Raw genomic sequence first — 27,620 nt, 5'->3', positions numbered from 1 at the left:
TCACATAGAAATTCATGTAAGATAACAAAATGGGTAGCTTTTGTTGGTTTCTAAATCTCAAGCTTTGATCTTTTTCACTTTCTACAGATTCAATGCAGTAGCCACTGACCCTCAGGAACTTAAGCTGAGAAAAACGGATTGGAACATCAGTTTCGTTGTACGCTAATGGGCCACTGGTTTGGGAAGGAAATTAGTCAAAACAAAAGAAATAATTTTATTCATGTGAAAAAACTATCAGAGAAGATTTGTTTTAGTCCAAATAAATGCTGGGAAATTTCCTGGAGTCTCCTACTAGATATCCTGATTTTAGCAGTCAGCTATACTTTTCTTTAGATGTTTTTCCATTCCTCATTTTTTCCTTTTGCAGTTTTTCTAAGAATATCTAGGACTGTACAATAGTGGTGAAAAGTTTTCAGACTGATACCAAATTTGGCTTTCACAGTTTACTGCCTTAGATTTTATACTGGTAATTTGTGTTAACTCTAGATTATTCTGAAAAGAGATCAGATGAATTGCCCAAAATTGCAAACTCAGTTCTTACCATGAAAATTAAATTAATCGCAAAAAACTCATTTCCACTAAATTTCAGTTTCCCAAAAATGACCTGCTTGTATGATTTCCGTGGTCTCATCAGCACAGCAGAAGGTGTTTATGAGGACAAGACAGCTGATAACACTCTGTTCTTATCTTTAAACCTATTTTTTACTTTTAAGCAAACAATTGTCCATGTTTTGCATTAATGACATAAAATTGATACCAAAAAGCCATGCAAACATTTCATCAAACTATGGATGGACTGGAGAATGCTTGCACCAAAGTTGCATTTTTTAAAGTTATAGTTGACATATCAGCCAAAAATATCTAGAAACTCCAAATCCCGACATTAGAGATCATCAAGAAATATCTTGCAATCACATACAAATAAGAATTTTAGAAAGGTTCAAATTCAAGAAAGAATATGGTCTACTGAAAACAGGTAACAGAACACCAAACACTAGACCAAAAATATGCAAAAATGAATTGTGCCCTATCTGTTATTTATTGGGTCAGTGAGCCTTCAGTGGCTGAATTGCATAGTTCAATTTTAAATGTAACATCTAATTTGCTCTAAACGTTATTAACATTTTTCATCTTTTCAAGATCAACCGAGTTAAAGTATTGATGTCTCAAAATACCACTCCCTAGAAGTCCAATGCGCTATGCATTGCGCCACAGAGCCACAAGCCTTCTTGTTGAAGTAGTTGTTTTGTCAAATCTAGACAATATTTTCCTGATGATTAAATAACAGAAAGATTCCTGTTTTCTTTGTAACTTTGTTTTCGCCTTCTTATATGTAAAAGTAAAACTGTTCAGCAGGAAAATGCCTATGTTGTAGAAAAGAAAGATCTATTTTATATTAAAACTCCTTACATGCACTTTTTAGTCTTACATGCCAGCAGTTCATTTTAAATTACTAACAAAGGTACCTGTTGGTAAAGTGTCACATAGAAATTCATGCAAGATAACAAAAGGGGTAGCTTTTGTTGGTTTCTAAATCTCAAGCTTTGATCTTTTTCACTTTCTACAGATTCAATGCAGTAGCCACTGACCCTCAGGAACTTAAGCTGAGAAAAACGGATTGGAACATCAGTTTCGTTGTACGCTAATGGGCCACTGGTTTGGGAAGGAAATTAGTCAAAACAAAAGAAATAATTTTATCCATGTGAAAAAACTATCAGAGAAGATTTGTTTTAGTCCAAATAAATGCTGGGAAATTTCCTGGAATCTCCTACTAGATATCCTGATTTTAGCAGTCAGCTATACTTTTCTTTAGATGTTTTTCCATTCCTCATTTTTTCCTTTTGCAGTTTTTCTAAGAATATCTAGGACTGTACAATAGTGGTGAAAAGTTTTCAGACTGATACCAAATTTGGCTTTCACAGTTTACTGCCTTAGATTTTATACTGGTAATTTGTGTTAACTCTAGATTATTCTGAAAAGAGATCAGATGAATTGCCCAAAATTGCAAACTCAGTTCTTACCATGAAAATTAAATTAATCGCAAAAAACTCATTTCCACTAAATTTCAGTTTCCCAAAAATGACCTGCTTGTATGATTTCCGTGGTCTCATCAGCACAGCAGAAGGTGTTTATGAGGAGAAGGCAGCTGATAACACTCTGTTCTTATCTTTAAACCTATTTTTTACTTTTAAGCAAACAATTGTCCATGTTTTGCATTAATGACATAAAATTGATACCAAAAAGCCATGCAAACATTTCATCAAACTATGGATGGACTGGAGAATGCTTGCACCAAAGTTGCATTTTTTAAAGTTATAGTTGACATATCAGCCAAAAATATCTAGAAACTCCAAATCCCGACATTAGAGATCATCAAGAAATATCTTGCAATCACATACAAATAAGAATTTTAGAAAGGTTCAAATTCAAGAAAGAATATGGTCTACTGAAAACAGGTAACAGAACACCAAACACTAGACCAAAAATATGCAAAAATGAATTGTGCCCTATCTGTTATTTATTGGGTCAGTGAGCCTTCAGTGGCTGAATTGCATAGTTCAATTTTAAATGTAACATCTAATTTGCTCTAAACGTTATTAACATTTTTCATCTTTTCAAGATCAACCGAGTTAAAGTATTGATGTCTCAAAATACGACTCCCTAGAAGTCCAATGCGCTATGCATTGCGCCACAGAGCCACAAGCCTTCTTGTTGAAGTAGGTGTTTTGTCAAATCTAGACAATATTTTCCTGATGATTAAATAACAGAAAGATTCCTGTTTTCTTTGTAACTTTGATTTCGCCTTCTTATATGTAAAAGTAAAACTGGTCAGCAGGAAAATGCCTATGTTGTAGAAAAGAAAGATCTATTTTATATTAAAACTCCTTACATGCACTTTTTAGTCTAACATGCCAGCAGTTCATTTTAAATTACTAACAAAGGTACCTGTTGGTAAAGTGTCACATAGAAATTCATGTAAGATAACAAAATGGGTAGCTTTTGTTGGTTTCTAAATCTCAAGCTTTGATCTTTTTCACTTTCTACAGATTCAATGCAGTAGCCACTGACCCTCAGGAACTTAAGCTGAGAAAAACGGATTGGAACATTAGTTTCGTTGTACGCTAATGGGCCACTGGTTTGGGAAGGAAATTAGTCAAAACAAAAGAAATAATTTTATCCATGTGAAAAAACTATCAGAGAAGATTTGTTTTAGTCCAAATAAATGCTGGGAAATTTCCTGGAGTCTCCTACTAGATATCCTGATTTTAGCAGTCAGCTATACTTTTCTTTAGATGTTTTTCCATTCCTCATTTTTTCCTTTTGCAGTTTTTCTAAGAATATCTAGGACTGTACAATAGTGGTGAAAAGTTTTCAGACTGATACCAAATTTGGCTTTCACAGTTTACTGGAAAAAGCAATTAGTTCCAGCTGCGTGTAAAAAATTTCTTCTTTATTTCAACATTAAAATTATGTCATCTTCATAGTAAATGCCATACACACGGACACGGCAACGCATTTCGATTTGTAAGATCTTTGTCAGAGCCATAGAGATACACTGATATCAGCTGCATATATACTACATTTAATCCAATGACATGCACAAATGCAATCACATGACAATTAACTCATTAAAATTACATAACAATGTACAAAATAAATTAAAACACATGTTGCAAAAGAGAAATATTTATCTTTTCAACAATAATGAAGCATTAGGTCATTTCGTTTATTTAAACCATTCGGGGATCGGACATCTAGGTGATAAATCCAAAAAGCCTCTCTTGTTAACAGGCGTCGCTTTGAATCTCCGCCGCGGAAAGGAATTTTAACCTGTTCTATTCCTTGCACTTTGAAACTCGAGGTATTTCTAGCATGGTGCCTAATGAAATGCTGCGACACAGCTGATATATTACGATTCATGTTATTCGTATTCTCAATATCATGTAGATGTTCCCTAATGCGCATCTTCATTTTTCTAGATGTGCACCCTATATATGATAATTTGCAAATAGTGCAATCTATCTTGTATATTACATTAGTTGAATTACAATTGATATATTGTTTTATGGTATATTGCACTTTATTTGCCGCATCAGAAATTTTTTTTGTGACATTTGCATATCTACATGTTTTGCATTTTGTAGCTCCACATCTGAAAAAACCATTGCAGGTTAACCAGGTTTTATTAGTTTTATTATTGAGAGAAAATAAATTAGGTCATAATTTGTCTCCCAATGTAGGAGCTCTTCTCGATACTATATTAATACCTGGCTTTAATATATCTGCCAATTTGCTATCTTCATATAAAATGGGCAAATATCTATTAATGATTCCCTTGATTTGTGGAAATTGGCGACTAAACTGAAAACAAATATACGGTTTTTTTTCCAATAACTGTCTCATTTGCATTGCCATCAGAAAAAATCATTTTATTGCGTTTTTTATTTTTTACTATTTGTTGTGCTCGATTTAAAGACCAATCCGGATACATGCGATTTTTTTATTTTTTCTTTACATGTTCCAGTTCACTATCTAGATTGCTCTCTTCACTACAATTACGTTTAACCCTTGTGAGTTCTCCTACTGGTATTGCTTTGAGGGTATGTTTATTGTGACTGCTAGTCGCATGTAAGATGGTATTCCCACTATAGGGTTTATGATGTGTTTTCGTAGAGATTATTTCCCCCTCAACACCAAATAAATCCAAATCCAAGAAAGATATATGTTCCATATTATGTTCATGCGTAAATTTAATATTGTATTGGTTAGAATTTAAATATAGCATGAAGGCAGGTATGGCAGATACATCTCCATCCCAAATTAATAGGGTATCATCGATATATCTGCCATACCATGCCACCTGTCCATAAAAAGGATTGGAATCTGAGAAAATAAATTCATATTCCCAATACGACATAACCAGATTTGCGAGGGACGGTGAAAATTTGGCTTCCATGGCTACTCCCTTCAACTGTAAATAATAACACTGGTTAAAGGACAAAAAATTTTGTGACATCAAAAATATTACTACTTGCAAAATATAATTAATTAGATCCATAGAGTAGTTACTAAACCTTTTTAAATGAAATTGCAAAGCTCTTATTGCTAAATCATGAGGGATACATGTATACAATGATACTACATCACAACTAAGCCATGAATATGATGACAACCACATCTTATTAGAAAACATTTGTAACACCTGTTTGGAATCTCTAATATAGCCAGGCATCCTCTGTACAAGGGGTTGCAACAAAGTGTCAACCCATTGTGACAAATGCTCATGTGCTGAACCGATGCCCGAGACAATCGGTCGCATAGGAGGAATGCCACAGCCTTTGTGTATTTTGGGTACTCCATATATAATTGGAAGCACCGGTTTTTTCACTTGCAGATATTCTGCCTGTTTTTTAGTAATGACTCCTAACTCCAAACCTTCCATGATAATTTGATTAGTTTTATCCCTAAATTGTTCTAAAGGGTTATAATCCAGTTTCCTGTATGTCAATTCATCTGACAATAACTCAATCATTTTATCATAACAATCTTTAGAATCTAGAACCACAACTACCCCACCTTTATCTGACATTTTTATGACAATATCTGTCATTGATTTTAATTCTCTTAGGGCTATAAATTGCTTGCCAGATAAATTTTTAAATTTACTATTTTTTTGATTAAACAAAATTTGCAATTCCTTTTCCACTATATCTTGGAATCGGTCCATACACTCAGATCTCGCGTGGACCGGATAGAAATAGGGATTTTTTGTGGAAAAATTTAATGACTGATTAACATATTCCATCTCTCTATTTTTTTCTGTATCCAAATCTTGTAAAGTTACCAATGACACCTGCTCCTGAAAGTTCATATGTAAAAATTTGTTAGTTATTGTCTGAGTGTTGTCATCACATTCTCCTTCTTCATTCATTGTTATTTGTGAATCATTCATAAAGTGTTTTTTAACAGTCAAGTTCCGCATGAACTTATTCACATCTAGTATAGTTGTGAACAAATCAAAGTCCTGATCCGGAGCAAAGTTTAACCCCAAAGATAAGATCTCAATTTGATCTGGAGTTAAATCTCTGGATGAATAATTTTGCACATTCTTAATTACTTGGTCATGTAATGCTTCTTGCGGGTAGTAATTCCTACTGCGCCTGTGGTGCTTGCGACCCCCGCGCCTCTTGCGTTTTTTGAAAAATGTTGGCCTATATTCACACTGGTTGGTGCATTATCATCTGAAGCACTCAAGTAAATATCAGAGGAGTCCGGGTCTGATGATGTAAAGGAAACATGCGGTTTGTTCAGTCTAGCTCTTGAATATTTGCGTTTTTTATGAGCTTGGCTTTGTTTGAGAATGGACTTAGGAGTTTTATCAAAATTAGTCCACTTGCCCCAGTCATATACTTTGTTGCTTGTGTAATCATTAGTGTCTCGCACAAATTTTTTCTTTTTTCTAGTAATGACTTCTTCCTCCAAGGCTGAGACTTTCTCATTTATTTTTGCTATGGAAGAATCAAACTGTGCTAATGTCTTGTATTGCAGTATAGACGAATTAACTGTTTCCATCTCCTGCTGAATGTCTTTCAGTTTAGTCTCTTCCTGCCGAACAATCAGTTTCATTAAGTTCTGAGAACAATTGCTTAGAATAGTGTTCCATTGCTCTATGAATTCATCCGAGTAGATTGTGGTGGGAATTTTTTTAATTCGCAAACCTCTCGGTATCATTTCTTTGCTCACATAATTGTTAAGCGTTTCATGATCCCACCACAATTTCATTTCCTGCATACGAAGTTTTTCCAAATTAATCAGACATTCATTAAAGCCTGTAACACTGCTGTCTGGCTCTTGCTGATTAGAAAAAACCTCTGCAGCCTTTAAAGACCGATCCCTGTTCAGGTCTGTGGCCATATTAAAACGTGACCTCTGAGAATGTTATCCCGTGTAGGCAAGATGAAAATATTCTTGTATAAACAATGTTAGTACTTTAGATATCCATCAATAGATACAGATCTGGGAGCAAGGCAGTCCAACCATAACATAAAAACAAACAAAAGCCAGCTCACCAAGTGTTCACTGCAGACCTCGGAGCTCCGTCTGGACTGACGTGTAATCAACAGGAAAAAGCAATTAGTTCCAGCTGCGTGTAAAAAATTTCTTCTTTATTTCAACATTAAAATTATGTCATCTTCATAGTAAATGCCATACACACGGACACGGCAACGCATTTCGATCTGTAAGATCTTTGTCAGAGCCATAGAGATACACTGATCTCAGCTGCATATATACTACATTTAATCCAATGACATGCACAAATGCAATCACATGACAATTAACTCATTAAAATTACATAACAATGTACAAAATATGTAAATTAAAACACATGTTGCAAAAGAGAAATATTTATCTTTTCAACGATAATGAAGCATTAGGTCATTTCGTTTATTTAAACCATTCGGGGATCGGACATCTAGGTGATAAATCCAAAAAGCCTCTCTTGTTAACAGGCGTCGCTTTGAATCTCCGCCGCGGAAAGGAATTTTAACCTGTTCTATTCCTTGCACTTTGAAACTCGAGGTATTTCTAGCATGGTGCCTAATGAAATGCTGCGACACAGCTGATATATTACGATTCATGTTATTCGTATTCTCAATATCATGTAGATGTTCCCTAATGCGCATCTTCATTTTTCTAGATGTGCACCCTATATATGATAATTTGCAAATAGTGCAATGCAAATGAGACAGTTATTGGAAAAAAACCGTATATTTGTTTTCAGTTTAGTCGCCAATTTCCACAAATCAAGGGAATCCTTAATAGATATTTGCCCATTTTATATGAAGATAGCAAATTGGCAGATATATTAAAGCCAGGTATTAATATAGTATCGAGAAGAGCTCCTACTGTACATTGGGAGACAAATTATCACCTAATTTATTTTCTCTCAATAACAAAACTAATAAAACCTGGTTAACCTGCAATGGTTTTTTCAGATGTGGAGCTACAAAATGCAAAACATGTAGATATGCAAATGTCACAAAAAAAATTTCTGATGCGGCAAATAAAGTGCAATATACCATAAAACAATGTATCAATTGTAATTAAACTAACGTAATATACAAGATAGATTGCACTATTTGCAAATTATCATATATAGGGTGCACATCTAGAAAAATGAAGATGCGCATTAGGGAACATCTACATGATATTGAGAATACGAATAACATGAATCGTAATATATCAGCTGTGTCGCAGCATTTCATTAGGCACCATGCTAGAAATACCTCGAGTTTCAAAGTGCAAGGAATAGAACAGGTTAAAATTCCTTTCCGCGGCGGAGATTCAAAGCGACGCCTGTTAACAAGAGAGGCTTTTAGGATTTATCACCTAGATGTCCGATCCCCGAATGGTTTAAATAAACGAAATGACCTAATGATTCATTATTGTTGAAAAGATAAATATTTCTCTTTTGCAACATGTGTTTTAATTTATTTTGTACATTGTTATGTAATTTTAATGAGTTAATTGTCATGTGATTGCATTTGTGCATGTCATTGGATTAAATGTAGTATATATGCAGCTGAGATCAGTGTATCTCTATGGCTCTGACAAAGATCTTACAGATCGAAACGCGTTGCCGTGTCCGTGTGTATGGCATTTACTATGAAGATGACATAATTTTAATGTTGAAATAAAGAAGAAATTTTTTACACGCAGCTGGAACTAATTGCTTTTTCCTGTTGATTACACGTCAGTCCAGACGGAGCTCCGAGGTCTGCAGTGAACACTTGGTGAGCTGGCTTTTGTTTGTTTTTATTTCACAGTTTACTGCCTTAGATTTTATACTGGTAATTTGTGCTAACTCTAGATTATTCTGAAAAGAGATCAGATGAATTGCCCAAAATTGCAAACTCAGTTCTTACCATGAAAATTAAATTAATCGCAAAAAACTCATTTCCACTAAATTTCAGTTTCCCAAAAATGACCTGCTTGTATGATTTCCGTGGTCTCATCAGCACAGCAGAAGGTGTTTATGAGGACAAGACAGCTGATAACACTCTGTTCTTATCTTTAAACCTATTTTTTACTTTTAAGCAAACAATTGTCCATGTTTTGCATTAATGACATAAAATTGATACCAAAAAGCCATGCAAACATTTCATCAAACTATGGATGGACTGGAGAATGCTTGCACCAAAGTTGCATTTTTTAAAGTTATAGTTGACAAATCAGCCAAAAATATCTAGAAACTCCAAATCCCGACATTAGAGATCATCAAGAAATATCTTGCAATCACATACAAATAAGAATTTTAGAAAGGTTCAAATTCAAGAAATAATATGGTCTACTGAAAACAGGTAACAGAACACCAAACACTAGACCAAAAATATGCAAAAATATCTGTTATCCATTGGGTCAATGAGCCTTCAGTGGCTGAATTGCATAGTTCAATTTTAAATATAACATCTAATTTGCTCTAAACGTTATTAACATTTTTCATCTTTTCAAGATCAACCGAGATAAAGTATTGATGTCTCAAAATACGACTCTGGTGCGCCACAGAGCCACAAGCCTTCTTGTTGAAGTAGGTGTTTTGTCAAATCTAGACAATATTTTCCTGATGATTAAATAACAGAAAGATTCCTGTTTTCTTTGTAACTTTGTTTTCGCCTTCTTATATGTAAAAGTAAAACTGGTCAGCAGGAAAATGCCTATGTTGTAGAAAAGAAAGATCTATTTTATATTAAAACTCCTTACATGCACTTTTTAGTCTTACATGCCAGCAGTTCATTTTAAATTACTAACAAAGGTACCTGTTGGTAAAGTGTCACATAGAAAATCATGCAAGATAACAAAAGGGGTAGCTTTTGTTGGTTTCTAAATCTCAAGCTTTGATCTTTTTCACTTTCTACAGATTCAATGCAGTAGCCACTGACCCTCAGGAACTTAAGCTGAGAAAAACGGATTGGAACATTAGTTTCATTGTACGCTAATGGGCCACTGGTTTGGGAAGGAAATTAGTCAAAACAAAAGAAATAATTTTATCCATGTGAAAAAACTATCAGAGAAGATTTGTTTTAGTCCAAGTAAATGCTGGGAAATTTCCTGGAGTCTCCTACTAGATATCCTGATTTTAGCAGTCAGCTATACTTTTCTTTAGATGTTTTTCCATTCCTCATTTTTTCCTTTTGCAGTTTTTCTAAGAATATCTAGGACTGTACAATAGTGGTGAAAAGTTTTCAGACTGATACCAAATTTGGCTTTCACAGTTTACTGCCTTAGATTTTATACTGGTAATTTGTGTTAACTCTAGATTATTCTGAAAAGAGATCAGATGAATTGCCCAAAATAACAAACTCAGTTCTTACCATGAAAATTAAATTAATCGCAAAAAACTCATTTCCACTAAGTTTCAGTTTCCCAAAAATGACCTGCTTGTATGATTTCTGTGGTCTCATCAGCACAGCAGAAGGTTTTTATGAGGACAAGGCAGCTGATAACACTCTGTTCTTATCTTTAAACCTATTTTTTACTTTTAAGCAAACAATTGTCCATGTTTTGCATTAATGACATAAAATTGATACCAAAAAGCCATGCAAACATTTCATCAAACTATGGATGGACTGGAGAATGCTTGCACCAAAGTTGCATTTTTTAAAGTTATAGTTGACATATCAGCCAAAAATATCTAGAAACTCCAAATCCCGACATTAGAGATCATCAAGAAATATCTTGCAATCACATACAAATAAGAATTTTAGAAAGGTTCAAATTCAAGAAAGAATATGGTCTACTGAATACAGGTAACTGAACACCAAACACTAGACCAAAAATATGCAACAATGAATTGTGCCCTATCTGTTATCCATTGGGTCAGTGAGCCTTCAGTGGCTGAATTGCATAGTTCAATTTTAAACGTAACAACTAATTTGCTCTAAACGTTATTAACATTTTTCATCCTTTCAAGATGAACCGAGTTAAAGTATTAATGTCTCAAAATACGACTCTGGTGGGACTCGAACCCACAACCTTTGAATCACATCAGCTCCCTAGAAGTCCAATGCGCTATCCATTGCGCCACAGAGCCACAAGCCTTTTTGTTGAAGTAGGTGTTTTGTCAAATCTAGACAATATTTTCCTGATGATTAAATAACAGAAATATTCCTGTTTTCTTTGTAACTTTGTTTTCGCCTTCTTATATGTAAAAGTAAAACTGGTCAGCAGGAAAATGCCTATGTTGTAGAAAAGAAAGATCTATTTTATATTAAAACTCCTTACATGCACTTTTTAGTCTTACATGCCAGCAGTTCATTTTAAATTACTAACAAAGGTCCCTGTTGGTAAAGTGTCACATAGAAATTCATGCAAGATAACAAAAGGGGTAGCTTTTGTTGGTTTCTAAATCTCAAGCTTTGATCTTTTTCACTTTCTACAGATTCAATGCAGTAGCCACTGACCCTCAGGAACTTAAGCTGAGAAAAACGGATTGGAACATTAGTTTCGTTGTACGCTAATGGGCCACTGGTTTGGGAAGGAAATTAGTCAAAACAAAAGAAATAATTTTATCCATGTGAAAAAACTATCAGAGAAGATTTGTTTTAGTCCAAATAAATGCTGGGAAATTTCCTGGAGTCTCCTACTAGATATCCTGATTTTAGCAGTCAGCTATACTTTTCTTTAGATGTTTTTCCATTCCTCATTTTTTCCTTTTGCAGTTTTTCTAAGAATATCTAGGACTGTACAATAGTGGTGAAAAGTTTTCAGACTGATACCAAATTTGGCTTTCACAGTTTACTGCCTTAGATTTTATACTGGTAATTTGTGTTAACTCTAGATTATTCTGAAAAGAGATCAGATGAATTGCCCAAAATTGCAAACTCAGTTCTTACCATGAAAATTAAATTAATCGCAAAAAACTCATTTCCACTAAATTTCAGTTTCCCAAAAATGACCTGCTTGTATGATTTCCGTGGTCTCATCAGCACAGCAGAAGGTGTTTATGAGGACAAGGCAGCTGATAACACTCTGTTCTTATCTTTAAACCTATTTTTTACTTTTAAGCAAACAATTGTCCATGTTTTGCATTAATGACATAAAATTAATACCAAAAAGCCATGCAAACATTTCATCAAACTATGGATGGACTGAAGAATGCTTGCACCAAAGTTGCATTTTTTAAAGTTATAGTTGACATATCAGCCAAAAATATCTAGAAACTCCAAATCCCGACATTAGAGATCATCAAGAAATATCTTGCAATCACATACAAATAAGAATTTTAGAAAGGTTCAAATTCAAGAAAGAATATGGTCTACTGAATACAGGTTATCCATTGGGTCAGTGAGCCTTCAGTGGCTGAATTGCATAGTTCAATTTTAAATGTAACATCTAATTTGCTCTAAACGTTATTAACATTTTTCATCTTTTCAAGATCAACCGAGTTAAAGTATTAATGTCTCAAAATACGACTCTGGTGGGACTCGACCCCAAAACCTTGGAATCACATCAGCTCCCTAGAAGTCCAATGCGCTATCCATTGCGCCACAGAGTCACAAGCCTTTTAGTTGAAGTAGGTGTTTTGTCAAGTCTAGACAATATTTTCCTGATGATTAAATAACAGAAAGATTCCTGTTTTCTTTGTAACTTTGTTTTCGCCTTCTTATATGTAAAAGTAAAACTGGTCAGCAGGAAAATGCCTATGTTGTAGCAAAGAAAGATCTATTTTATATTAAAACTCCTTACATGCACTTTTTAGTCTTACATGCCAGCAGTTCATTTTAAATTACTAACAAAGGTACCTGTTGGTAAAGTGTCACATAGAAATTCATGCAAGATAACAAAAGGGGTAGCTTTTGTTGGTTTCTAAATCTCAAGCTTTGATCTTTTTCACTTTCTACAGATTCAATGCAGTAGCCACTGACCCTCAGGAACTTAAGCTGAGAAAAACGGATTGGAACATTAGTTTCGTTGTACGCTAATGGGCCACTGGTTTGGGAAGGAAATTAGTCAAAACAAAATAAATAATTTTATCCATGTGAAAAAACTATCAGAGAAGATTTGTTTTAGTCCAAATAAATGCTGGGAAATTTCCTGGAGTCTCCTACTAGATATCCTGATGTTAGCAGTCAGCTATACTTTTCTTTAGATGTTGATTAAGTAACAGAAAGATTCCTGTTTTCTTTGTAACTTTGTTTTCGCCTTCTTATATGTAAAAGTAAAACTGGTCAGCAGGAAAATGCCTATGTTGTAGAAAAGAAAGATCTATTTTATATTAAAACTCCTTACATGCACTTTTTCGTCTTACATGCCAGCAGTTCATTTTAAATTACTAACAAAGGTACCTGTTGGTAAAGTGTCACATAGAAATTCATGCAAGATAACAAAAGGGGTAGCTTTTGTTGGTTTCTAAATCTCAAGCTTTGATCTTTTTCACTTTCTACAGATTCAATGCAGTAGCCACAGACCCTCAGGAACTTAAGCTGAGAAAAACGGATTGGAACATTACTTTCGTTGTACGCTAATGGGCCACTGCTTTGGGAAGTAAATTAGTCAAAACAAAAGAAATAATTTTATCCATGTGAAAAAACTATCAGAGAAGATTTGTTTTAGTCCAAATAAATGCTGGGAAATTTCCTGGAGTCTCCTACTAGATATCCTGATTTTAGCAGTCAGCTATACTTTTCTTTAGATGTTTTTCCATTCCTCATTTTTTCCTTTTGCAGTTTTTCTAAGAATATCTAGGACTGTACAATAGTGGTGAAAAGTTTTCAGACTGATACCAAATTTGGCTTTCACAGTTTACTGCCTTAGATTTTATACTGGTAATTTGTGTTAACTCTAGATTATTCTGAAAAGAGATCAGATGAATTGCCCAAAATTGCAAACTCAGTTCTTACCATGAAAATTAAATTAATCGCAAAAAACTCATTTCCACTAAATTTAAGTTTCCCAAAAATGACCTGCTTGTATGATTTCCGAGGTCTCATCAGCACAGCAGAAGGTGTTTATGAGGACAAGGCAGCTGATAACACTCTGTTCTTATCTTTAAACCTATTTTTTACTTTTAAGCAAACAATTGTCCATGTTTTGCATTAACGACATAAAATTGATACCAAAAAGCCATGCAAACATTTCATCAAACTATGGATGGACTGGAGAATGCTTGCACCAAAGTTGCATTTTTTAAAGTTATAGTTGACAAATCAGCCAAAAATATCTAGAAACTCCAAATCCCGACATTAGAGATCATCAAGAAATATCTTGCAATCACATACAAATAAGAATTTTAGAAAGGTTCAAATTCAAGAAAGAATATGGTCTACTGAATACAGGTTATCCATTGGGTCAGTGAGCCTTCAGTGGCTGAATTGCATAGTTCAATTTTAAATGTAACATCTAATTTGCTCTAAACGTTATTAACATTTTTCATCTTTTCAAGATCAACCGAGTTAAAGTATTAATGTCTCAAAATACGACTCTGGTGGGACTCGACCCCAGAACCTTGGAATCACATCAGCTCCCTAGAAGTCCAATGCGCTATCCATTGCGCCACAGAGTCACAAGCCTTTTAGTTGAAGTAGGTGTTTTGTCAAGTCTAGACAATATTTTCCTGATGATTAAATAACAGAAAGATTCCTGTTTTCTTTGTAACTTTGTTTTCGCCTTCTTATATGTAAAAGTAAAACTGGTCAGCAGGAAAATGCCTATGTTGTAGCAAAGAAAGATCTATTTTATATTAAAACTCCTTACATGCACTTTTTAGTCTTACATGCCAGCAGTTCATTTTAAATTACTAACAAAGGTACCTGTTGGTAAAGTGTCACATAGAAATTCATGCAAGATAACAAAAGGGGTAGCTTTTGTTGGTTTCTAAATCTCAAGCTTTGATCTTTTTCACTTTCTACAGATTCAATGCAGTAGCCACTGACCCTCAGGAACTTAAGCTGAGAAAAACGGATTGGAACATTAGTTTCGTTGTACGCTAATGGGCCACTGGTTTGGGAAGGAAATTAGTCAAAACAAAATAAATAATTTTATCCATGTGAAAAAACTATCAGAGAAGATTTGTTTTAGTCCAAATAAATGCTGGGAAATTTCCTGGAGTCTCCTACTAGATATCCTGATGTTAGCAGTCAGCTATACTTTTCTTTAGATGTTGATTAAGTAACAGAAAGATTCCTGTTTTCTTTGTAACTTTGTTTTCGCCTTCTTATATGTAAAAGTAAAACTGGTCAGCAGGAAAATGCCTATGTTGTAGAAAAGAAAGATCTATTTTATATTAAAACTCCTTACATGCACTTTTTCGTCTTACATGCCAGCAGTTCATTTTAAATTACTAACAAAGGTACCTGTTGGTAAAGTGTCACATAGAAATTCATGCAAGATAACAAAAGGGGTAGCTTTTGTTGGTTTCTAAATCTCAAGCTTTGATCTTTTTCACTTTCTACAGATTCAATGCAGTAGCCACAGACCCTCAGGAACTTAAGCTGAGAAAAACGGATTGGAACATTACTTTCGTTGTACGCTAATGGGCCACTGCTTTGGGAAGTAAATTAGTCAAAACAAAAGAAATAATTTTATCCATGTGAAAAAACTATCAGAGAAGATTTGTTTTAGTCCAAATAAATGCTGGGAAATTTCCTGGAGTCTCCTACTAGATATCCTGATTTTAGCAGTCAGCTATACTTTTCTTTAGATGTTTTTCCATTCCTCATTTTTTCCTTTTGCAGTTTTTCTAAGAATATCTAGGACTGTACAATAGTGGTGAAAAGTTTTCAGACTGATACCAAATTTGGCTTTCACAGTTTACTGCCTTAGATTTTATACTGGTAATTTGTGTTAACTCTAGATTATTCTGAAAAGAGATCAGATGAATTGCCCAAAATTGCAAACTCAGTTCTTACCATGAAAATTAAATTAATCGCAAAAAACTCATTTCCACTAAATTTAAGTTTCCCAAAAATGACCTGCTTGTATGATTTCCGAGGTCTCATCAGCACAGCAGAAGGTGTTTATGAGGACAAGGCAGCTGATAACACTCTGTTCTTATCTTTAAACCTATTTTTTACTTTTAAGCAAACAATTGTCCATGTTTTGCATTAACGACATAAAATTGATACCAAAAAGCCATGCAAACATTTCATCAAACTATGGATGGACTGGAGAATGCTTGCACCAAAGTTGCATTTTTTAAAGTTATAGTTGACAAATCAGCCAAAAATATCTAGAAACTCCAAATCCCGACATTAGAGATCATCAAGAAATATCTTGCAATCACATACAAATAAGAATTTTAGAAAGGTTCAAATTCAAGAAAGAATATGGTCTACTGAATACAGGTAACAGAACACCAAACACTAGACCAAAAATATGCAATAATGAATTGTGCCCTATCTGTTATCCATTGGGTCAGTGAGCCTTCAGTGGCTGAATTGCATAGTTCAATTTTAAATGTAACATATAACTTGCTCTAAACGTTATTAACATTTTTCATCTTTTCAAGATCAACCGAGTTAAAGTATTAATGTCTCAAAATTGGACTCTGGTGGGTTTCGAACCCACAACCTTTGAATCACATCAGCTCCCTAGAAGTCCAATGCGCTATCCATTGCGCCACAGAGTCACAAGCCTTTTTGTTGAAGTAGGTGTTTTGTCAAATCTAGACAATATTTTCCTGATGATTAAATAACAGAAAGATTCCTGTTTTCTTTGTAACTTTGTTTTCGCCTTCTTATATGTAAAAGTAAAACTGGTCAGCAGGAAAATGCCTATGTTGTAGAAAAGAAAGATCTATTTTATATTAAAACTCCTTACATGCACTTTTTAGTCTTACATGCCAGCAGTTCATTTTAAATTACTAACAAAGGTCCCTGTTGGTAAAGTGTCACATAGAAATTCATGCAAGATAACAAAAGGGGTAGCTTTTGTTGGTTTCTAAATCTCAAGCTTTGATCTTTTTCACTTTCTACAGATTCAATGCAGTAGCCACTGACCCTCAGGAACTTAAGCTGAGAAAAACGGATTGGAACATTAGTTTCGTTGTACGCTAATGGGCCACTGGTTTGGTAAGGAAATTAGTCAAAACAAAAGAAATAATTTTATCCATGTGAAAAAACTATCAGAGAAGATTTGTTTTAGTCCAAATAAATGCTGGGAAATTTCCTGGAGTCTCCTACTAGATATCCTGATTTTAGCAGTCAGCTATACTTTTCTTTAGATGTTTTTCCATTCCTCATTTTTTCCTTTTGCAGTTTTTCTAAGAATATCTAGGACTGTACAATAGTGGTGAAAAGTTTTCAGACTGATACCAAATTTGGCTTTCATAGTTTACTGCCTTAGATTTTATACTGGTAATTTGTGTTAACTCTAGATTATTCTGAAAAGAGATCAGATGAATTGCCCAAAATTGCAAACTCAGTTCTTACCATGAAAATTAAATTAATCGCAAAAAACTCATTTCCACTAAATTTCAGTTTCCCAAAAATGACCTGCTTGTATGATTTCCGTGGTCTCATCAGCACAGCAGAAGGTGTTTATGAGGACAAGGCAGCTGATAACACTCTGTTCTTATCTTTAAACCTATTTTTTACTTTTAAGCAAACAATTGTCCATGTTTTGCATTAATGACATAAAATTGATACCAAAAAGCCATGCAAACATTTCATCAAACTATGGATGGACTGGAGAATGCTTGCACCAAAGTTGCATTTTTTAAAGTTATAGTTGACAAATCAGCCAAAAATATCTAGAAACTCCAAATCCCGACATTAGAGATCATCAAGAAATATCTTGCAATCACATACAAATAAGAATTTTAGAAAGGTTCAAATTCAAGAAAGAATATGGTCTACTGAATACAGGTAACAGAACACCAAACACTAGACCAAAAATATGCAATAATGAATTGTGCCCTATCTGTTATCCATTGGGTCAGTGAGCCTTCAGTGGCTGAATTGCATAGTTCAATTTTAAATGTAACATCTAATTTGCTCTAAACGTTATTAACATTTTTCATCTTTTCAAGATCAACCGAGTTAAAGTATTAATGTCTCAAAATTCGACTCTGGTGAGAGTCTCACCAGAGTCGAATTTTGAGACATTTATACTTTAACTCGGTTGATCTTGAAAAGATGAAAAATGTTAATAACGTTTAGAGCAAATTAGATGTTACATTTAAAATTGAACCCACAACCTTTGAATCACATTGGCTCCCTAGAAGTACAATGCGCTATTCATTGCTCCACAGAGACACAAGCCTTTTTGTTGAAGTAGGTGTTTTGTCAAATCTAGACAATATTTTCCTGATGATTAAATAACAGAAAGATTCCTGTTTTCTTTGTAACTTTGTTTTCGCCTTCTTATATGTAAAAGTAAAACTGGTCAGCAGGAAAATGCCTATGTTGTAGAAAAGAAAGATCTATTTTATATTAAAACTCCTTACATGCACTTTTTAGTCTTACATGCCAGCAGTTCATTTTAAATTACTAACAAAGGTCCCTGTTGGTAAAGTGTCACATAGAAATTCATGCAAGATAACAAAAGGGGTAGCTTTTGTTGGTTTCTAAATCTCAAGCTTTGATCTTTTTCACTTTCTACAGATTCAATGCAGTAGCCACTGACCCTCAGGAACTTAAGCTGAGAAAAACGGATTGGAACATTAGTTTCGTTGTACGCTAATGGGCCACTGGTTTGGTAAGGAAATTAGTCAAAACAAAAGAAATAATTTTATCCATGTGAAAAAACTATCAGAGAAGATTTGTTTTAGTCCAAATAAATGCTGGGAAATTTCCTGGAGTCTCCTACTAGATATCCTGATTTTAGCAGTCAGCTATACTTTTCTTTAGATGTTTTTCCATTCCTCATTTTTTCCTTTTGCAGTTTTTCTAAGAATATCTAGGACTGTACAATAGTGGTGAAAAGTTTTCAGACTGATACCAAATTTGGCTTTCATAGTTTACTGCCTTAGATTTTATACTGGTAATTTGTGTTAACTCTAGATTATTCTGAAAAGAGATCAGATGAATTGCCCAAAATTGCAAACTCAGTTCTTACCATGAAAATTAAATTAATCGCAAAAAACTCATTTCCACTAAATTTCAGTTTCCCAAAAATGACCTGCTTGTATGATTTCCGTGGTCTCATCAGCACAGCAGAAGGTGTTTATGAGGACAAGGCAGCTGATAACACTCTGTTCTTATCTTTAAACCTATTTTTAACTTTTAAGCAAACAATTGTCCATGTTTTGCATTAATGACATAAAATTGATACCAAAAAGCCATGCAAACATTTCATCAAACTATGGATGGACTGGAGAATGCTTGCACCAAAGTTGCATTTTTTAAAGTTATAGTTGACAAATCAGCCAAAAATATCTAGAAACTCCAAATCCCGACATTAGAGATCATCAAGAAATATCTTGCAATCACATACAAATAAGAATTTTAGAAAGGTTCAAATTCAAGAAAGAATATGGTCTACTGAATACAGGTAAGAGAACACCAAACACTAGACCAAAAATATGCAATAATGAATTGTGCCCTATCTGTTATCCATTGGGTCAGTGAGCCTTCAGTGGCTGAATTGCATAGTTAAATTTTAAATGTAACATCTAATTTGCTCTAAACGTTATTAACATTTTTCATCTTTTCAAGATCAACCGAGTTAAAGTATTAATGTCTCAAAATACGACTCTGGTGGGACTCGACCCCAGAACCTTGGAATCACATTAGCTCCCTAGAAGTCCAATGCGCTATCTATTGCGCCACAGAGTCACAAGCCTTTTTGTTGAAGTAGGTGTTTTGTCAAATCTAGACAATATTTTCCTGATGATTAAATAACAGAAAGATTCCTGTTTTCTTTGTAACTTTGTTTTCGCCTTCTTATATGTAAAAGTAAAACTGGTCAGCAGGAAAATGCCTATGTTGTAGAAAAGAAAGATCTATTTTATATTAAAACTCCTTACATGCACTTTTTCGTCTTAGATGCCAGCAGTTCATTTTAAATTACTAACAAAGGTACCTGTTGGTAAAGTGTCACATAGAAATTCATGCAAGATAACAAAAGGGGTAGCTTTTGTTGGTTTCTAAATCTCAAGCTTTGATCTTTTTCACTTTCTACAGATTCAATGCAGTAGCCACAGACCCTCAGGAACTTAAGCTGAGAAAAACGGATTGGAACATTAGTTTCGTTGTACGCTAATGGACCACTGCTTTGGGAAGTAAATTAGTCAAAACAAAATAAATAATTTTATCCATGTGAAAAAACTATCAGAGAAGATTTGTTTTAGTCCAAATAAATGCTGGGAAATTTCCTGGAGTCTCCTACTAGATATCCTGATTTTAGCAGTCAGCTATACTTTTCTTTAGATGTTTTTCCATTCCTCATTTTTTCCTTTTGCAGTTTTTCTAAGAATATCTAGGACTGTACAATAGTGGTGAAAAGTTTTCAGACTGATACCAAATTTGGCTTTCATAGTTTACTGCCTTAGATTTTATACTGGTAATTTGTGTTAACTCTAGATTATTCTGAAAAGAGATCAGATGAATTGCCCAAAATTGCAAACTCAGTTCTTACCATGAAAATTAAATTAATCGCAAAAAACTCATTTCCACTAAATTTCAGTTTCCCAAAAATGACCTGCTTGTATGATTTCCGTGGTCTCATCAGCACAGCAGAAGGTGTTTATGAGGACAAGGCAGCTGATAACACTCTGTTCTTATCTTTAAACCTATTTTTTACTTTTAAGCAAACAATTGTCCATGTTTTGCATTAATGACATAAAATTGATACCAAAAAGCCATGCAAACATTTCATCAAACTATGGATGGACTGGAGAATGCTTGCACCAAAGTTGCATTTTTTAAAGTTATAGTTGACAAATCAGCCAAAAATATCTAGAAACTCCAAATCCCGACATTAGAGATCATCAAGAAATATCTTGCAATCACATACAAATAAGAATTTTAGAAAGGTTCAAATTCAAGAAAGAATATGGTCTACTGAATACAGGTAAGAGAACACCAAACACTAGACCAAAAATATGCAATAATGAATTGTGCCCTATCTGTTATCCATTGGGTCAGTGAGAATTCAGTGGCTGAATTGCATAGTTCAATTTTAAATGTAACATCTAATTTGCTCTAAACGTTATTAACATTTTTCATCTTTTCAAGATCAACCGAGTTAAAGTATTAATGTCTCAAAATACGACTCTGGTGGGACTCGACCCCAGAACCTTGGAATCACATCAGCTCCCTAGAAGTCCAATGCGCCACAGAGTCACAAGCCTTTTTGTTGAAGTAGGTGTTTTGTCAAATCTAGACAATATTTTCCTGATGATTAAATAACAGAAAGATTCCTGTTTTCTTTGTAACTTTGTTTTCGCCTTCTTATATGTAAAAGTAAAACTGGTCAGCAGGAAAATGCCTATGTTGTAGAAAAGAAAGATCTATTTTATATTAAAACTCCTTACATGCACTTTTTAGTCTTAGATGCCAGCAGTTCATTTTAAATTACTAACAAAGGTACCTGTTGGTAAAGTGTCACATAGAAATTCATGCAAGATAACAAAAGGGGTAGCTTTTGTTGGTTTCTAAATCTCAAGCTTTGATCTTTTTCACTTTCTACAGATTCAATGCAGTAGCCACTGACCCTCAGGAACTTAAGCTGAGAAAAACGGATTGGAACATTAGTTTCGTTGTACGCTAATGGGCCACTGGTTTGGGAAGGGAATTAGTCAAAACAAAATAAATAATTTTATCCATGTGAAAAAACTATCAGAGAAGATTTGTTTTAGTCCAAATAAATGCTGGGAAATTTCCTGGAGTCTCCTACTAGATATCCTGATTTTAGCAGTCAGCTATACTTTTCTTTAGATGTTTTTCCATTCCTCATTTTTTCCTTTTGCAGTTTTTCTAAGAATATCTAGGACTGTACAATAGTGGTGAAAAGTTTTCAGACTGATACCAAATTTGGCTTTCACAGTTTACTGCCTTAGATTTTATACTGGTAATTTGTGTTAACTCTAGATTATTCTGAAAAGAGATCAGATGAATTGCCCAAAATTGCAAACTCAGTTCTTACCATGAAAATTAAATTAATCGCAAAAAACTCATTTCCACTAAATTTCAGTTTCCCAAAAATGACCTGCTTGTATGATTTCCGTGGTCTCATCAGCACAGCAGAAGGTGTTTATGAGGACAAGGCAGCTGATAACACTCTGTTCTTATCTTTAAACCTATTTTTTACTTTTAAGCAAACAATTGTCCATGTTTTGCATTAATGACATAAAATTGATACCAAAAAGCCATGCAAACATTTCATCAAACTATGGATGGACTGGAGAATGCTTGCACCAAAGTTGCATTTTTTAAAGTTATAGTTGACAAATCAGCCAAAAATATCTAGAAACTCCAAATCCCGACATTAGAGATCATCAAGAAATATCTTGCAATCACATACAAATAAGAATTTTAGAAAGGTTCAAATTCAAGAAAGAATATGGTCTACTGAAAACAGGTAACAGAACACCAAACACTAGACCAAAAATATGCAAAAATATCTGTTATCCATTGGGTCAATGAGCCTTCAGTGGCTGAATTGCATAGTTCAGTTTTAAATATAACATCTAATTTGCTCTAAACGTTATTAACATTTTTCATCTTTTCAAGATCAACCGAGATAAAGTATTGATGTCTCAAAATACGACTCTGGTGCGCCACAGAACCACAAGCCTTCTTGTTGAAGTAGGTGTTTTGTCAAATCTAGACAATATTTTCCTGATGATTAAATAACAGAAAGATTCCTGTTTTCTTTGTAACTTTGTTTTCGCCTTCTTATATGTAAAAGTAAAACTGGTCAGCAGGAAAATGCCTATGTTGTAGAAAAGAAAGATCTATTTTATATTAAAACTCCTTACATGCACTTTTTAGTCTTACATGCCAGCAGTTCATTTTAAATTACTAACAAAGGTACCTGTTGGTAAAGTGTCACATAGAAATTCTTGCAAGATAACAAAAGGGGTAGCTTTTGTTGGTTTCTAAATCTCAAGCTTTGATCTTTTTCACTTTCTACAGATTCAATGCAGTAGCCACTGACTCTCAGGAACTTAAGCTGAGAAAAACGGATTGGAACATTAGTTTCGTTGTACGCTAATGGGCCACTGGTTTGGGAAGGAAATTAGTCAAAACAAAATAAACAATTTTATCCATGTGAAAAAACTATCAGAGAAGATTTGTTTTAGTCCAAATAAATGCTGGGAAATGTCCTGGAGTCTCCTACTAGATATCCTGATTTTAGCAGTCAGCTATACTTTTCTTTAGATGTTTTTCCATTCCTCATTTTTTCCTTTTGCAGTTTTTCTAAGAATATCTAGGACTGTACAATAGTGGTGAAAAGTTTTCAGACTGATACCAAATTTGGCTTTCACAGTTTACTGCCTTAGATTTTATACTGGTAATTTGTGTTAACTCTAGATTATTCTGAAAAGAGATCAGATGAATTGCCCGAAATTGCAAACTCAGTTCTTACCATGAAAATTAAATTAATCACAAAAAACTCATTTCCACTAAATTTCAGTTTCCCAAAAATGACCTGCTTGTATGATTTCCGTGGTCTCATCAGCACAGCAGAAGGTGTTTATGAGGCAAGGCAGCTGATAACACTCTGTTCTTATCTTTAAACCTATTTTTTACTTTTAAGCAAACAATTGTCCATGTTTTGCATTAATGACATAAAATTGATACCAAAAAGCCATGCAAACATTTCATCAAACTATGGATGGACTGGAGAATGCTTGAACCAAAGTTGCATTTTTTAAAGTTATAGTTGACAAATCAGCCAAAAATATCTAGAAATTCCAAATCCCGACATTAGAGATCATCAAGAAATATCTTGCAATCACATACAAATAAGAATTTTAGAAAGGTTCAAATTCAAGAAAGAATATGGTCTACTGAATACAGGTAACAGAACACCAAACACTAGACCAAAAATATGCAATAATGAATTGTGCCCTATCTGTTATCCATTGGGTCTGAGTGAGCCTTCAGTGGCTGAATTGCATAGTTCAATTTTAAATGTAACATCTAATTTGCTCTAAACGTTATTAACATTTTTCATCTTTTCAAGATCAACCGAGTTAAAGTATTAAAGTCTCAAAATACGACTCTGGTGGGACTCGAAAACACAACCATTGAATCACATCAGGTTATCCATTGGGTCAGTGAAATCTAATTTGCTCTAAACGTTATTAACATTTTTCATCTTTTCAAGATCAACCGAGTTAAAGTATTAATGTCTCAAAATACGACTCTGGTGGGACTCGACCCCAGAACCTTGGAATCACATGAGCTCCCTAGAAGTCCATTGCGCTATCCATTGCGCCACAGAGTCACAAGCCTTTTAGTTCAAGTAGGTGTTTTGTCAAATCTAGACAATATTTTCCTGATGATTAAATAACAGAAAGATTCCTGTTTTCTTTGTAACTTTGTTTTCGCCTTCTTATATGTAAAAGTAAAACTGGTCAGCAGGAAAATGCCTATGTTGTAGCAAAGAAAGATCTATTTTATATTAAAACTCCTTACATGCACTTTTTAGTCTTACATGCCAGCAGTTCATTTTAAATTACTAACAAAGGTACCTGTTGGTAAAGTGTCACATAGAAATTCATGCAAGATAACAAAAGGGGTAGCTTTTGTTGGTTTCCAAATCTCAAGCTTTGATCTTTTTCACTTTCTACAGATTCAATGCAGTAGCCACTGACCCTCAGGAACTTAAGCTGAGAAAAACGGATTGGAACATTAGTTTCGTTGTACGCTAATGGGCCACTGGTTTGGGAAGGAAATTAGTCAAAACAAAATAAATAATTTTATCCATGTGAAAAAACTATCAGAGAAGATTTGTTTTAGTCCAAATAAATGCTGGGAAATTTCCTGGAGTCTCCTACTAGATATCCTGATGTTAGCAGTCAGCTATACTTTTCTTTAGATGTTGATTAAATAACAGAAAGATTCCTGTTTTCTTTGTAACTTTGTTTTCGCCTTCTTATGTGTAACAGTAAAACTGGTCAGCAGGAAAATGCCTATGTTGTAGAAAAGAAAGATCTATTTTATATTAAAACTCCTTACATGCACTTTTTCGTCTTACATGCCAGCAGTTCATTTTAAATTACTAACAAAGGTACCTGTTGGTAAAGTGTCACATAGAAATTCATGCAAGATAACAAAAGGGGTAGCTTTTGTTGGTTTCTAAATCTCAAGCTTTGATCTTTTTCACTTTCTACAGATTCAATGCAGTAGCCACTGACCCTCAGGAACTTAAGCTGAGAAAAACAGATTGGAACATTAGTTTCGTTGTACGCTAATGGGCCACTGGTTTGGTAAGGAAATTAGTCAAAACAAAAGAAATAATTTTATCCATGTGAAAAAACTATCAGAGAAGATTTGTTTTAGTCCAATTAAATGCTGGGAAATTTCCTGGAGTCTCCTACTAGATATCCTGATTTTAGCAGTCAGCTATACTTTTCTTTAGATGTTTTTCCATTCCTCATTTTTTCCTTTTGCAGTTTTTCTAAGAATATCTAGGACTGTACAATAGTGGTGAAAAGTTTTCAGACTGATACCAAATTTGGCTTTCACAGTTTACTGCCTTAGATTTTATACTGGTAATTTGTGTTAACTCTAGATTATTCTGAAAAGAGATCAGATGAATTGCCCAAAATTGCAAACTCAGTTCTTACCATGAAAATTAAATTAATCGCAAAAAACTCATTTCCACTAAATTTCAGTTTCCCAAAAATGACCTGCTTGTATGATTTCCGTGGTCTCATCAGCACAGCAGAAGGTGTTTATGAGGACAAGGCAGCTGATAACACTCTGTTCTTATCTTTAAACCTATTTTTTACTTTTAAGCAAACAATTGTCCATGTTTTGCATTAATGACATAAAATTGATACCAAAAAGCCATGCAAACATTTCATCAAACTATGGATGGACTGGAGAATGCTTGCACCAAAGTTGCATTTTTTAAAGTTATAGTTGACAAATCAGCCAAAAATATCTAGAAACTCCAAATCCCGACATTAGAGATCATCAAGAAATATCTTGCAATCACATACAAATAAGAATTTTAGAAAGGTTCAAATTCAAGAAAGAATATGGTCTACTGAAAACAGGTAACAGAACACCAAACACTAGACCAAAAATATGCAAAAATATCTGTTATCCATTGGGTCAATGAGCCTTCAGTGGCTGAATTGCATAGTTCAATTTTAAATATAACATCTAATTTGCTCTAAACGTTATTAACATTTTTCATCTTTTCAAGATCAACCGAGATAAAGTATTGATGTCTCAAAATACGACTCTGGTGCGCCACAGAACCACAAGCCTTCTTGTTGAAGTAGGTGTTTTGTCAAATCTAGACAATATTTTCCTGATGATTAAATAACAGAAAGATTCCTGTTTTCTTTGTAACTTTGTTTTCGCCTTCTTATATGTAAAAGTAAAACTGGTCAGCAGGAAAATGCCTATGTTGTAGAAAAGAAAGATCTATTTTATATTAAAACTCCTTACATGCACTTTTTAGTCTTACATGCCAGCAGTTCATTTTAAATTACTAACAAAGGTACCTGTTGGTAAAGTGTCACATAGAAATTCATGCAAGATAACAAAAGGGGTAGCTTTTGTTGGTTTCTAAATCTCAAGCTTTGATCTTTTTCACTTTCTACAGATTCAATGCAGTAGCCACTGACCCTCAGGAACTTAAGCTGAGAAAAACGGATTGGAACATCAGTTTCGTTGTACGCTAATGGGCCACTGGTTTGGGAAGGAAATTAGTCAAAACAAAAGAAATAATTTTATCCATGTGAAAAAACTATCAGAGAAGATTTGTTTTAGTCCAAGTAAATGCTGGGAAATTTCCTGGAGTCTCCTACTAGATATCCTGATTTTAGCAGTCAGCTATACTTTTCTTTAGATGTTTTTCCATTCCTCATTTTTTCCTTTTGCAGTTTTTTCTAAGAATATCTAGGACTGTACAATAGTGGTGAAAAGTTTTCAGACTGATACCAAATTTGGCTTTCACAGTTTACTGCCTTAGAAGTTATACTGGTAATTTGTGTTAACTCTAGATTATTCTGAAAAGAGATCAGATGAATTGCCCAAAATTGCAAACTCAGTTCTTACCATGAAAATTAAATTAATCGCAAAAAACTCATTTCCACTAAATTTCAGTTTCCCAAAAATGACCTGCTTGTATGATTTCCGTGGTCTCATCAGCACAGCAGAAGGTGTTTATGAGGACAAGGCAGCTGATAACACTCTGTTCTTATCTTTAAACCTATTTTTTACTTTTAAGCAAACAATTGTCCATGTTTTGCATTAATGACATAAAATTGATACCAAAAAGCCATGCAAACATTTCATCAAACTATGGATGGACTGGAGAATGCTTGCACCAAAGTTGCATTTTTTAAAGTTATAGTTGACATATCAGCCAAAAATATCTAGAAACTCCAAATCCCGACATTAGAGATCATCAAGAAATATCTTGCAATCACATACAAATAAGAATTTTAGAAAGGTTCAAATTCAAGAAAGAATATGGTCTACTGAATA

The 27,620-nt window shown here is 34.0% G+C and overlaps 2 non-coding genes across 2 annotated transcripts; both read right to left on the bottom strand.

The window, feature by feature from the left end:
- Nucleotides 1-11,006: 11,006 nt before the first annotated feature.
- Nucleotides 11,007-11,092, bottom strand: TRNAR-UCU (transfer RNA arginine (anticodon UCU)). The gene is given in 2 exon segments: nt 11,007-11,042; nt 11,056-11,092. It is a non-coding gene; the product is annotated as a tRNA-Arg (tRNA).
- Nucleotides 11,093-16,541: 5,449 nt separating this feature from the next.
- Nucleotides 16,542-16,627, bottom strand: TRNAR-UCU (transfer RNA arginine (anticodon UCU)). The gene is given in 2 exon segments: nt 16,542-16,577; nt 16,591-16,627. It is a non-coding gene; the product is annotated as a tRNA-Arg (tRNA).
- Between the last annotated feature and the right edge of the window lie 10,993 nt (nt 16,628-27,620).

The sequence above is a fragment of the Dendrobates tinctorius genome, unplaced genomic scaffold, assembly GCF_039654945.1.
Source record: "Dendrobates tinctorius isolate UK_male_01 unplaced genomic scaffold, ASM3965494v1 ptg000011l, whole genome shotgun sequence".
NCBI classification, from domain to species: domain Eukaryota; kingdom Metazoa; phylum Chordata; class Amphibia; order Anura; family Dendrobatidae; genus Dendrobates; species Dendrobates tinctorius.
Note: the sequence above shows the minus strand (reverse complement) of the source record. Positions and strands in the feature narration are given on the sequence as shown.